At 45.0% G+C, this 13,809-nt stretch overlaps 1 protein-coding gene across 1 annotated transcript in view; it reads right to left on the bottom strand.

The window, feature by feature from the left end:
• Window positions 1–13,809, bottom strand: part of ME1 (malic enzyme 1) — a 145,147-nt gene that overhangs the window by 91,185 nt on the left and 40,153 nt on the right. The window lies entirely within an intron of this gene.

A 13,809-nucleotide genomic window follows, 5' to 3' on the forward strand; every position in this document is an offset into this window, starting at 1 on the left:
AAAATTAATGCAATATACAAACTAATACATATATCTATACACAACATATGCACTATAGAACAGCAGCACAGCGTGTTAAATATATGTGGCAGCTAATGACTTATTTATAAAGCATTATTTTCCCCAGCTTTTATTCTCAGGATGCTTTCAGATTTGCAGACTTGTCTGTAACCATCACATACCTTTCAGTTTATTTAACAGACATAGATCAGCTTGCTCCTATTCACAGGTTTTCCAAAGAGAAAAAAACAAAACTCTTCTGCTTGTTTTCTAGGTCAGAACAAGCATGAAAAATTATTCCAAATATCTATTCCATTATGGTCTTAAAAAAATATAGGAAACAGCAGATGAAGATACAAAGGGAAAAAAAGGGGGGATATGAGTGTGGGGGAAGTGGGGAGACTAGGGAAATAAAGGGTCGGGGGGGAGAAAAAAATGGGGGAAAAGTAGAAAAAAAGGGGGAAATTAGAAGACAGGAAAGAAGGGGGAAAGGGGGGGAATAGGAAAAAAAGAAACTAGATAAAAAGGAATAAAAGGGTAAAAATGGTTAAAAAAATCCACTCTTAGGAGTGGACAGTAATCACACTAATTATAATGAATTTGATTTTACAGTACCATTGAACTAAGTATTTGCAGAAATAACATCTTTAATGATTGTTTTATGATTCTAGAACAAAAAACCCAAACATGTTGGTCTCTTCTCCCAGGCAGCCAGCACCAGAACAAGAGGACACAGTCTCAAGCTGTGCCAGGGGAGGTTTAGGTTGGATGTTAGGAAGAAGTTCTATACAGAGAGAGTGATTGCCCATTGGAATGGGCTGCCCAGGGAGGTGGTGGAGTCACCATCACTGGAGGTTTTCAGGAGGAGACTTGATGGGGTGCTTGGTGCCATGGGTTAGCTGTTTGGGTGGGTTGGATTGGTTGATGGGTTGGACATGATGATCTTGAAGGTCTCTTCCAACCTGGTCTGGTCTATGCTATGCTATGCTATGCTAATCTAATATTCTATTCTATTCTATTATATTCCTATTCTATTCCTGTTCTAGCAGTATTTAACATTGCCTTTATTAAAATCTGCATAGCTCATTTTCAACAAACCCTGCCAGCAATCGCTTTCCAGTAGCCTTTTAGGCTTGCTACAGACCAGCAAGTAGAGGAATGAATAACTTTGACAGTAAAATCCACCAAATTCTGAAACCAAGTTAGCCAACTAAGTGATATTTCTCTCACTGTGTCCAAAGCATGATGTTTGAAACAGGTAGCTTTCTGGATTTGCACTAAGCTAACTCCCAATTTTAGAAGAAGAAATGTCAAAGCAACACTGTGCTGGAGATGAAACAGAGAAGAATTTCCTTTTACAAGAGCCAGTGTAGAAATTCTTGCCCACAGTTATCAGCAAGACTTAAAAGAGTAAGGGATTAGGAGAAAAATATCTCTGAGTCTGTTTTTTAAGATCTGTTCCTCTGTTCTCTTCTATACTCCCCAAGTTTTATAAGGATGACCTACCCGATAACTATAGAATAGAATAGAATAGAATAGAATAGAATAGAATAGAATAGAATAGAATAGAATAGAATAGAATAGAATAGAATAGAATAGAATAGAATAGAATAGAATAGAATAGAAAGAATAGAATAGACCAGGTTGGAAGAGACCTTCAAGATCATGGCATCCAACCTATCAACCAATCCAACCCACCTAAACAACTAAACCATGGCACCAAGCACCCCATCAAGTCTCCTCATGAACACCTCCAGTGATGGTGACTCCACCACCTCCCCAGGCAGCCCATTCCAATGGGCAATCACTCTCTCTTTATAGAACTTCTTCCTAACATCCAGCCTAAACCTCCCCTGGTGCAGCCTGAGACTGTGTCCTCTTGTTCTGGTACTGGTTGCCTGGGAGAAGAGACCAACCTCTGCCTGTCTACAGCCTCCCTTCAGGTAGTTGTAGACAGCAATAAGGTCACCCCTGAGTCTCCTCTTCTCCAGGCTAGCAGCCCCAGCTCCCTCAGCCTCTCCTCATAGGGCTGTGTTCCAAACCCCTCACCAACTTTGTTGCCCTTCTCTGGACTCGTTCCAGCAAGTCAACCTCCTTCCTAAACTGAGGGGCCCAGAACTGGACACAGGACTCGAGGTGTGGCCTAACCAGTGCAGTGTACAGGGGCAGAATGACCTCCCTGCTCCTGCTGGCCACACTGTTCCTGATGCAGGCCAGGATGCCATTGGCCCTCTTGGCTGCCTGGGCACACTGCAGGCTCATGTTCAGCCTACCATCGACCAGTACCCCCAGGTCCCTCTCTGCCTGGCTGCTCTCCAGCCACTCTGACCCCAGCCTGTAGCTCTGCATGGGGTTGTTGTGGCCAATGTGCAGAACCCGGCACTTGGATGTGTTCAATCTCATGCCCTTGGACTCTGCCCATCAGTCCAGCCTGTCGAGGTCCCTCTGCAGAGCCTCTCTACCCTCCAGCAGATCAATTCCTGCCCCCAGCTTTGTGTCATCAGCAAATTTACTGATGATGGACTCAATGCCCTCATCCACACCATCAATAAAGATGTTAAAGAGCACAGGGCACAGCACTGATCCTTGGGGCACACCACTGGTGACTGGTCACTAGCTGGATGTGGCACCATTCACCACCACTCTCTGGGCTCGGCCCTCCAGCCAGTTCCTAACCCATCGCAGTGTGCTCCTGTCCAAGCCATGATCTACTTCTGGGGATACAATCAGCATCCCTTGGGGCACAATCAGCATCCCTTGGTAATCCAGAACTCCAGTTATGTAAATACAATCACTTAAAAAGACCCCACAGCAGATAAATCCCACAGAACTGTGGTAACTTTGCAATTGACCACGCACATTAGCTAAACAGATGCCACGGCTGACTCAGACGTCCTCCGCGCTGGCACCACTGTGGGCGTCAATGAAGTGTCAGTTAACTGCACTTGCACACAGCAGTGGGTCTGAGGTGTCATATTGCATTTTTAAGCCATTTCCAGGCTGATATTTTTTACAGTGGTGCACAAACACTGGTGATTGCTAATGCAGAAAGAAGATGTGTTCCTGGAATTTCCAAGAGAAAAAGAAAGGTTCCAAAATTCTGTGGATACCAAAATGCTGTCTCCTTGCCTCTAGATGAAATAAAGAGACAATGAATCAGTAAAATAAATCAGCTGCATGATCTTGAGATTAAAGGCAGCAGTCTTTAGCTTCCTTCAACTGAGCATGCTCTCAGTATGCCTTATTGGCATGAAACTAGTGTAGAGAGACTGGAGGATTAGGAGGAGAGAGGTAGTTCTAAGCACGAGAGGCAGGGATCTCATGGAGAGAGTCCAACACAGAGCTATGATGACGACTGGGAGCCTTGAACATCTCTCCTTATGAAGAAAGACTGAGAGACCTGGGGCTGTGTAGTCTTGAGAAGGCTGAGAGGGGATCTATCCATGTCTATAAATATCTGAGGGGCAGGTGTCACGATGAAGGTGACAGTCTCTTTTTCATGGCGCCCAGTTGATAAGGAAAGGAACAAGCTGGAACACAGGAGGTTCCACCTCAGCATGAGGAGAAATTTCTTTCTGGTGAGGGTGACAGAGCACTGGAACTGGCTGCCCAGAGAGGCTGTGGAGTCTCTTTCTCTGGAGACTTTCAAAACCCACCTGGATGTGTTCCTGTGCACCATGCCCTACGTGATCCTGCTTTGGCAGGGCAGTTGGACTGGATGATTTTTCGAGGTCCCTTCCAACCCCTCACAACATGTCAAGTGCAAAATCTCTACCTGCACCAACCTCTAACATTACCAACATTATACCCATGTGAGAAGTTGGTCAGGGATCACAGCAGTGGTGGAAGTCTTCCTCAGAGGATATTCAGTCTCTCTGTGCTCTAGTCTCTCTGCACAACATTAGGAAGGTCACCAAGAGCTAGTGTCCAAAAGACTTCAAGCAACTACAGATTGACTGAAGGAGTTGGGGCTGTTCAGTCTGGAGAAGAGAAGGCTCCCAGGTGACCTAATTGTGGCCTTCCAGTATCTGAAGGAGGCCTACAGGAAGGCTGGGGAGGGACTTCTCAGGATCTCAGGTAGTGCTAGGACTAGGGGGAATGGAATGAAGCTGGAGGTGGGGAGATTCACGCTGGATGTGAGGAGGAAGTTCTTCCCCATGAGAGTGGTGAAGCCCTGGAATGGGTTGTCCAGGGAGGTGGTTGGGGCGCTGTCCCTGGAGGTGTTTAAGCCCAGGCTGGATGAGGCTCTGGCCAGGCTGATCTAGTGTGGGGTGTCCCTGCCCATGGCAGAGGGGTTGGAACTAGATGATCCTTGTGGTCCCTTCCAACCCTGCCTGATACTGTGATACTACTATGATACTATGACACTGGGGCTTGATCTAGCTGTTCAAACACAGGAACTCCAAGGTGTCCACAGCATGTGTACTAAACTGGAAGATACAATGAGGACCTGCAGGACAAACAAGCTACCTGGTGGCCAGATGGGGTATGACACTGAACCCCAATGTTTAAGCAACTAGATTGTGTCTCAGGGGACATTTCTTACATAATGGTCCAGTCTCCACATAAAAAGGGGGAAAATTCAACTCTGCAACAGTTTTAAACACCATGAAGAGGCCAGACTGATGGAGAATGCAGTAATAGACACTGGAGATATTTATCATACTGAAAAGACATGGGGAAACAATGCTCTTGCCATAGAAGATACTTCACTTGAGGTACTCTGTATTTATTTTTAAGCAGACCATTTAATCTGCCAGTCACCTGTAATAACTTCCCTCTAACACACACTCATACACTTGTTCCAAATTCTCTGCCAAGATGGGAGCAGGTGGAGTTCAGGTGGGATACTCTGAGTAAAGCACAGCAATGTCACTGCCTGGTAGGAGTAAAGTACCAGGGAGGGATGAACCACTGAGGTGCCCAATCCAATTCCAATTCCAGAGAAGGGCAATGAAGTTGGTGAGGGGTTTGGAACACAAGCCCTATCAGGAAAGACTGAGGGAGCTGGGGTTGCTTAGCCTGGAGAAGAGGAGACTCAGGGGTGACCTTATTGCTCTCTACGACTACCTGAAGGGAGATTGTAGACAGGTGGAGGTTGGTCTCTTCTCCCAGGCAGCCAGCACCAGAACAAGAGGACACAGTCTCAGGCTGCGCCAGGGGAGGTTGAAGTTGGCTGTTAGGAAGAAGTTCTATACAGAGAGAGTGATTGCCCATTGGAATGGGCTGCCTGGGGAGGTGGTGGAGTCACCCTCACTGGAGGTGTTGAGGAGGAGACTTGATGGGGTGCTTGGTGCCATGGGTTAGTTGTTCAGGTGGGTTGGATTGGTTGATGGGTTGGACGCGATGATCTTGAAGGTCTCTTCCAACCTGGTTCATTCTCTATTCTATTCTATTCTATTCTATTCTATTCTATTCTATTCTATTCTATTCTATATTGTAATTAGCCAAGCTGACAGTGAAAGTTTTCCTGAGAGCCAGAACCTAGGTAGAAATAATTCTTGTAATGGGAAAGAGACCTAGGTGGGATACGAGGCACAGATACCTCAACACATTCTGATGTGAACTGCAGCCAAACATTTGGTATTTCACTTCACCAGACTTTCCAAAGGAAAAAAATAAATAGATTGAGAAACTGCTGCTTCTGATGGCCTGAAAACTCCTACACTTCTGTAGCAACAATATGAAGCTTGTTAAAGGATGACACTTGCACAAATCATTCAACTAAAGCAGCGTTCACTCCGTGTACACTTGCACCAGCTAGCTTCTGCTGAGCATCCCGCCCACCCTCCGCTGGAGCTATAAAAGAGGAACTGAGATTGCCCAGGCCTTTTCCATTTGAAAAATCCCTTCTTAAAATAGTTCAGAAAAGCTGGAGAACAGCATGTTCTTCACTTGTTGGGTTTTGAATGGCTGCAGCAAGTCTGGGACATAGCTGAGCGGTATGAGTACATGAATACACCCGATTCTGAGCTCCGGAATCAGCTTTGGTACAAGAGACATATTAAAAATACTATAAATATTCTCCCAGATCTTGTCCCACACAACCAAAACAATAACCTTCCCTCTCTGTGCTGTGCTTGCAGATCTCATTACTTTTTGTTTTCTTTAAGGGATGGCTGAGGTTTTATTTCTTCAAGGCTCCTCTGCTGATCTTCGCTATGAATTTCTCAAAGGCCTCTCTCTACAAACAATAACAGTCCCCTTTCTACAAATAAACTGTGTGTGATTGTGGCCCATCTATCATGCTAGCATTTTGCTTCACTGGCAGATGAACTTGTCCTCATGCCACTCTCTGTGCCTGAAAAGTTTGTGGAGCATGCATTTGTAACATTTCCAGCCATCAGATATAATTTAACCACCAAATAAATCAGCAGAAAAGGGAAGAAGGAGGAGCGAGGCATGAAATAACAAAACAAAGAAAGATTGCTCCTCTACATTCTTTCTGTGTGAAACTGTTTATGAGGGTATTCATACCAGGAGTGAATTAATTAACCTGTTCCCACTTACCCAGTGGAATATACAGAAGCAGATGCTTTCCACCCAGCCTTCTTTCCTCCATCTCAAGAGTTTCCTGGATATGCCAACTGAAGCCCTACTCTAGTCATGAGGTGACAGGTTGGACTCGATGATCTTTGAGGTCTCTTCCAACCTTAGTGATACTGAATTCTGAACACTGAGGGAGTCACAAATGTGCACACAACAGCCTGTCTCATAAACTATACTACATCTTAGTTCCCTTTTGGCCCCTACATAGGCAGGCAAGGACAAATCCAAGAAGTGTACCCCAACAAGTACCACAGCCTGGGGAAGCATCGAGGGTTCCTTGACTCACTTCCTACAGTTAGCATCATCCACTGAGAATTTAAACATTGCAAGCAATACTAGTTCAGGGAACTGCTTAAAGGAGTCCAGGACAGAGAAAGATGATGAAGAGAGTGGAACATCTGCCTTATGAGGAAAAGCTGAGGGAACTGGGGCTCTTTAGCTTGGAGAAGAGGAGACTGGACGGTGATCTCACAAATGTTCATAAAGTTGTGATGAGCAAGCGTAAGGAGGATGGAGCCAGGCTCTTATCAGTGATGTCCAATGATAGGACAATCACCTCCCTGCTTCTGCTGGACAGCATTTCTAATCCCAGCCAGGCTGCCATTGGCTTTCTTGGCCAGCTGGCCACACTGCTTGCTTATATTCAGTTGCTTATCCATTCAAACCCCCAGGCCCTTTTCTGCCAGACAGCTTTCCTGGTGATCTTCACTAGGAAGGTAATATTCACTGAACATTGCAAGGAACAGGTAGTCATAGACTGGAATTATTGCCTCAAAGGGCTTAAGTCCCCCTGAGGGACAAATTGCCTAAAGAGAAAGATCTTCACCAAGTCTACCATAGGAGGGAGTTATTGCAGCAGCATTTCTCCTTACAGGCTTTCTGACAGCCACTTTAACTTGAACAATATGGAACATACAGGCATGATTTAAGTCGTGGTCTTGCACCACTACAGTGCAAAAGAGGACAGGGGCCCCAGTGTTCTTGTACTCATATTCTGTGCTTGAGCCATGGTCTGGTCCCACCACTCCCTTGATGATGCACAGCTATAAGCACCTTGTATGTCGACTTCTCGCCAGCGTATCCTTGCGCCACAAGTGAGGGCTGTTTGATTCACACATTGAATTCTGTTCTAATGCAGCCTACTCAATGTAAACACCTATTCAAATATTTGTGTGGTTTTATTTCCTGGATGTATTACTTTTACAGTTGGGTCTCAAAGCCAGATAAACTCCACGTACCAGAAAACACTGTTTTAAAGTAACACATGATGTGAAACGAAAGCCTGCTACCATCTGTGAATAATGTAATCAGGCAAATGAGGAATAATGACTACATCATGGTAAGCAAGGGCAGAACATATTGAATTACCATTGTCAGCAGCTTGCTTTATAGCTTGCAAACTTGTGAAAAGAACAGCACAGAAAAAGAAGAGTGGGGAAGGATTTAATTAAAGTATGAGTACAGAAGAGAGCATAAATGATATGTGATACTACTTTTCAAGAGTCCACCACTATGAGACCACCCCTAAGTTCTTCACCATGAGAGTGGTGAAGCCCTGGAATGGGTTGTCCAGGGAGGTGGTTGGGGTCCCATCCCTGGAGGTGTTTAAGCCCAGGCTGGATGAGGCTCTGGCCAGCCTGATCTAGTGTGGGGTGTCCCTGCCCATGGCAGGGGGGTTGGAACTAGATGATCCTTGTGGTCCCTTCCAACCCTGACTGATACTATGATACTATGATTTGCATCTTGAAGTGAAACTGATAACTCGCCATCAACATGCACAGGAAGATAGTTTCAGTGATACAGGTTGCTTTTATCACAGTATCACAGTATCACTAAGGTTGGAAGAGACCTCGAGGATCATGGAGTCCAACCTGTCACCACAGACCTCATGACTAGACCATGGCACCAAGTGCCACGTCCAGTCTCCTCTTGAACACCTCCAGGGATGGTGACTCCACCACCTTCCTGGGCAGCACATTCCAATGACTAATGACTCTCTCAGTGAAGAACTTTCTCCTCACCTCCAGCCTAAACCTCCCCTGGCGCAGCTTGAGACTGTGTCCCCTTGTTCTGGTGCTGGTTGCCTGAGAGAAGAGACCATGTCACAAGTCCATGGGGCTTAGCTTGTATCAGAGCAATTCCTCCCAGCTCTTTGGGGTTGCAGTAGGTGAGCAAGGAAATCACTTACAGAAATGATACCAGATTCTTCCCATTTGCTAAAAGTTTCCCAGAGGTTCACAGCCCAGAGGTGCAAGTCAGAACTGTCCCTCAGTGTACAGTGCCTTCCACTGGGGATGGTCTGCAGCAGAAAAGCAAGCTGGCAGGATGCTGTTCTTCCCTATTCCGGCAGTTTTGAGGGTTTCAAGTGGAGTAGTCTTCGGGTAAGAAGTAACCCCAGTAGAGGGTTCTGATTTGTGAAAGTGAAGAGGTTTTCAAAACAAGGAAAAACATTTCTGGCCCTTTAAATTTACTTGGTTTTGTTGTGTTTTGTTTTGTTTTGTCTTGTTTTCCCCATCAGACAAGGAAACTCAAGTCCTTGTTATTACAGAGGTGCTTTTTTACCACTCTCCCTTCATTTCTGGCTCCATCTCCACTCTACATCTTTTCCCCCCAAGCTTTTCTGTAATCCCTTCACTGCTGTACATGAATAATACCTCTTGGCCATTGAGATATTTTCCTTTGCATCAGCACAGGCCAAGTAGGAAAGAAATAGAAACTGGAATAGAAAAGATAATTCCTCTCACTACACAAGAAGCTTTGGTGGATCAATCCTAGCTACCAAAGCCTTGTTTAGCAGTCTCCCCTCTCAATGTTTCCTCTGTAAACGGAGATGTTTAGAATCATAGAATCAATAAGGTTAGAAAAGACCTAAAAGATCATCAATTCCAACCTGTCACCCAACACCTCATGACTACTAAACCATGGCACCAAGCGCCACATCCAATTCCCTCTTGAACATCTCCAGGGATGGTGACTCCACCACCTCCCTGGGCAGCCCATTCCAATGGCCAGTCACTCTTTCTGTGAAGAACTTTCTCCTCACCTTGAGCCTAAACTTCCCCTGGTGCAGCTTGAAGCTGTGTCCTCTTGTTCTGGTGCTGGTTGCCTGGGAGAGGAGACCAACCTCTGCCTGTCTACAACCTCCCTTCAGGAAGTTGTAGACAGCAATAAGGTCTCCCCTGAGCCTCCTTTTCTCCAGGCTAAACAATCCCAACTCCCTCAGCCTCTCCTCACAGGGCTGTGCTCCAGGCCTCTCACCAGACTTGTTGCAGTCTGTGCTTGTAAGAGGTTTCTCTTCATTTAAAACAAAAACTAGGAAGAAAAAAAAAATCCAAACAAAAAAGCAAAACCTGACACAAAAAACTTGTCATTTGGGGGGAAAAAATCTCCTTGTCTGTACAACATAATTTTTATGATCCATTTCTTCATAGGGCAGAAACCCAACAAATGTTTCAGGGTTCCAGTTTGATTTACGTTCTCCAGTGATGAAAATAACTGTCCCTTTGCCCCCCTCCCCATGTTATAGAACACTCCTTCCACTTCTAATACTCCTGTTTGCCTGAGTTACCACACTGACACAACAGCAAGGAGCACCTGGTAATGTCCACAGCAATCCTAGCACCTGCCCCTCAGACAGGACAGCTGCTGGCACCGGTAATAAATAAATGCACAGATAAATGTATGCACATGTAAATAAATAAAAGCTGTTCAGGGGATTTATGTCGACAGAACTCCAGATATTTTCCATATGCTTTTGCCTGCCCACATCTGGGAAAAATCACAGTCTACTAGTTCCACTCTGCCATGATAGTTCACTGGATAATGTACCAAAAGCTTTTAATCTTCGAGCTTAAACCGCTGTGGGGTTTGTTTGGTTGGGGGTTTTCTGCATCTTGACTCTTTCCTACATAACTGCTTTTCATAAGAGGAACTATATGGAGTGAATAACTGGAGGCTGATAAGAGGAAAATATTGGAGCTGATGAAACTGTAGTTTCATATGACATGCTTTCTTATAAAGCAGTTTCTTTATTAGGTTTCCCAACATTTACTGTATAAAGGTGAAATTTCAACAGGAAATGCTATCAGTGATGCTGCATCAGCTCATAAAAATCTACATATCCAAAGTTCACCCTCACTGAAGATGATGTGCACGTTGATTCTCTGGGAGTGTGGCCAGAGAAGGGCCACAAGGATGGTCAGAGGGCTGGAGCTCCTCTCCTATGGAGACAGACTGAGAGAGTTGGGGCTGTTCAGTCTGGAGAAGGCTCTGAGGAGACCTTATTGTGACCTCCCAGTATCTTAAGGGGGCCTAAGAAGGCTGGGGAGGGACTTTTTAGGGTGTCAGGGATTGACAGGATTAGGGGGAATGAAACAAAACTGAAAATGGTTAGATTCAGATTGGACATTAGAAGGAAATTCTTCCCCATGAGGGTGGTGAGACACTGGAACAGGTTGCCCAGGGAGGTAGTGGAAGACCCATCCCTGGAGGTTTTTGCAGCCAGGCTGGATGTGGCTGTGAGCAGCCTGATGTAATGTGAAGTGTCCCTGCCTATGGCAGGGGGGTTGGAACTAGATGATCCTTGAGGTCCCTTCCAACCCTAACAATTCTATGATTCTAGGTCAGTGAAAGTCTTGCACAACATACACTGCTCTGTACAGCTGCCTACTCCCGCTTTTGCCAGGCAGTGCTGCTAAGGCCTGGCTCTCGTGTCTATTAGCATCTGGCTTCTCTGGAGAGCTATGTGGTTGAAAGAGATCTAAAATAGGTGTTTAACATAGTTTTCCAACATGAAAATACATGTCATCACCTCAAAAGCCTGTCTTTAAATTTGCCTTATTAAAAGTCCATGACAGCCTTGTGCTTTATGTCGCTCATGGTTATATACGTCTTTGAGATGAATAGTCCATGGTTCTAATCATGACAACAGACTTCCCTAGAACTTCTCCCACTCTCAGAATTGCTTAGGCAGTGCTAAATAAGAAAGCCTGCCTGGAGCACCATGGCAATAACTAACAATAAATACGCCTAGCCTAAAATGTGAGAGACCAAACAGGCATCTAAGATGAGTGAAGCAAATACTCCCTCTGTGAAACAGCCAGAAGAAGGCTAAGTTAAAAGGGAAAAAACATCAGAGAAACTTTCACAAGGAAAAGATAACTAGCATTTGACCAAGGTATAAAATTACCTAGACCACCAGAATGGCTGGCAAGGGAAACTAATGCACAATAGTGATCTGCATCTCTTAACAGTCAGACACATCACCACCATAATCAACTGCAAGTCCTGAGTCTGCCAGCAGCACGCTAAACACAAATCCGAATTCAGGAACATAGGAAATTATTCAGCAAGTGGACTTGGTTTTGACTTAACTACAGCACTTTTCCCTTCACCTCACAAAACTAGTATCCTAACACAGATGTCACACCAAAACAAGCAAACCATGCAAAGTTTGAACTATAATTTTTAAGTGCTCCACTTTAAACGTGAAATAAGCAACACCATTGAAGGTCATGACAGATTTAGCTGAGAACACAGTGATCTTTCAGAAGGTCAGGCAAACATATATTGCTCAAAATTATAGTTTCAGAGATGTTTAAAAAGAGCATGTCAACCAGACCTTCAAACACAATCCTCTTGGCTGGTGATTTCCTACAGTACGAAGAACTGTGGTTAACTTTGAAGAAAGGGCAAGTTAGAGAATGCATTCAGTTAGAGATGCTGAAAGTGTGCTTCACAGAGCTAATCCTAAGGCTCTGATTCTTCTTTTAGGAAGGTGAAAATGCATGTTTTGTCTGACAGGGAATAGTCAAGACAAGACAAACACATTACAGAGTAAAGCCAAATCAGCAACTGCCATAGCGAGATAATGAACAAGCAAGTGTCGACAGCTGAGGGTGATAGGGAAGAGTATAGTAACACATGGTGGAACACACACTTCAGGCACAGAAATTGTAACTACCTTGCTTGCCCAAGTTTCTTTTGTGTTGCTCTCTACAACTACCTGAAAGGTGGTTGTAGCCAGGAAGGGGTTGGTCTCTTCTCTCTAGCAACCAGCACCAGAACAAGGGGACACAGCCTCAAGCTGCGCCAGGGGAAGTTTAGGCTCCAGGTGAGGAGAAAGTTCTTCACCGAGAGAGTCATTAGTCACTGGAATGTGCTGCCCAGGGAGGTGGAGGAGTCAGCATCCCTAGAGGGGTGCAAGAGGGGATTGGACATGGCACTTGGTCTGTGGTGACAGGTTGGACTCGATGATCTTTGAGGTCTCTTCCAACCTTAGTGATAATGTGATACTGTAAAACCAGGGCAGGAAGAACAGGGGTTGTGCACATCCAGGTAAGATAGAATATAAGATGGAATGGAATGGAATGGAATGGAATAGAATAGAATAGAATAGAATAGAATAGAATAGAATAGAATAGAATAGAATAGAATAGAATAGAATAGAACAGAACAGAACAGGTTGGAAGAGACCTTCAAGATCATCGCATCCAACCCATCAACCAATCCAACCCACCTAAACAACTAACCCATGGCACCAAGCACCCCAGCAAGTCTCCTCCTCAACACCTCCAATGATGGTGACTCCACCACCTCCCCAGGCAGCCCATTCCAATGGGCAATCACTCTCTCTGTGTAGAACTTCTTCCTAACATCCAACCTAAACCTCCCCTGGCGCAGCCTGAGACTGCGTCCTCTTGCTCTGGTACTGAAGATCCCAACACAGAGTCAAAGTGCAGGTGGGGCACAAGCCAAGACCGAGGAACTGGAAAATAATTCCAGGTCCCACAGCTCAACCCCAGCTTTGTGATGCAGAAAGCACATTCTGCGAAGAATCCTGGCACTTGGGCTAATTTTAGTATACAGATTGAATGCAGGGCTAGAACTCCAAATTTTTAACAACCAAGGAAAATACAAGCAAATGTGTTCTTTGACATGTGAGAACTACTTTATGCTTCATGTTCTAACAATAAATTTAACTGCTTTCTGTACAGGAAAAAACGCAGCAAGAGAAAGAGATTACTTGGTATAGGTCCATACCATGACATTTAAAAACAAAACATTGAAAGCTTAGTTGTGTTGGGGTTTTGGTGGAGGCACCAGCAGGATTTGTGATGTATGATAGCTTCTTTCAGGCTGCTGACATCTCACATACGAAATCACAGAGAAATTCAGGTAGGCACAGGGCCGGCAATAGAAAACTATTAGCCAATCAGATCCTGGGCTGCATCAGGAGAAGTGTGGCCAGCAGGTCGAGGG

This window comes from Melanerpes formicivorus, unplaced genomic scaffold (genome assembly GCF_026170545.1).
Source record: "Melanerpes formicivorus ecotype bairdi unplaced genomic scaffold, bMelFor1.0.p_v2 SCAF_2, whole genome shotgun sequence".
NCBI lineage: Eukaryota > Metazoa > Chordata > Aves > Piciformes > Picidae > Melanerpes > Melanerpes formicivorus.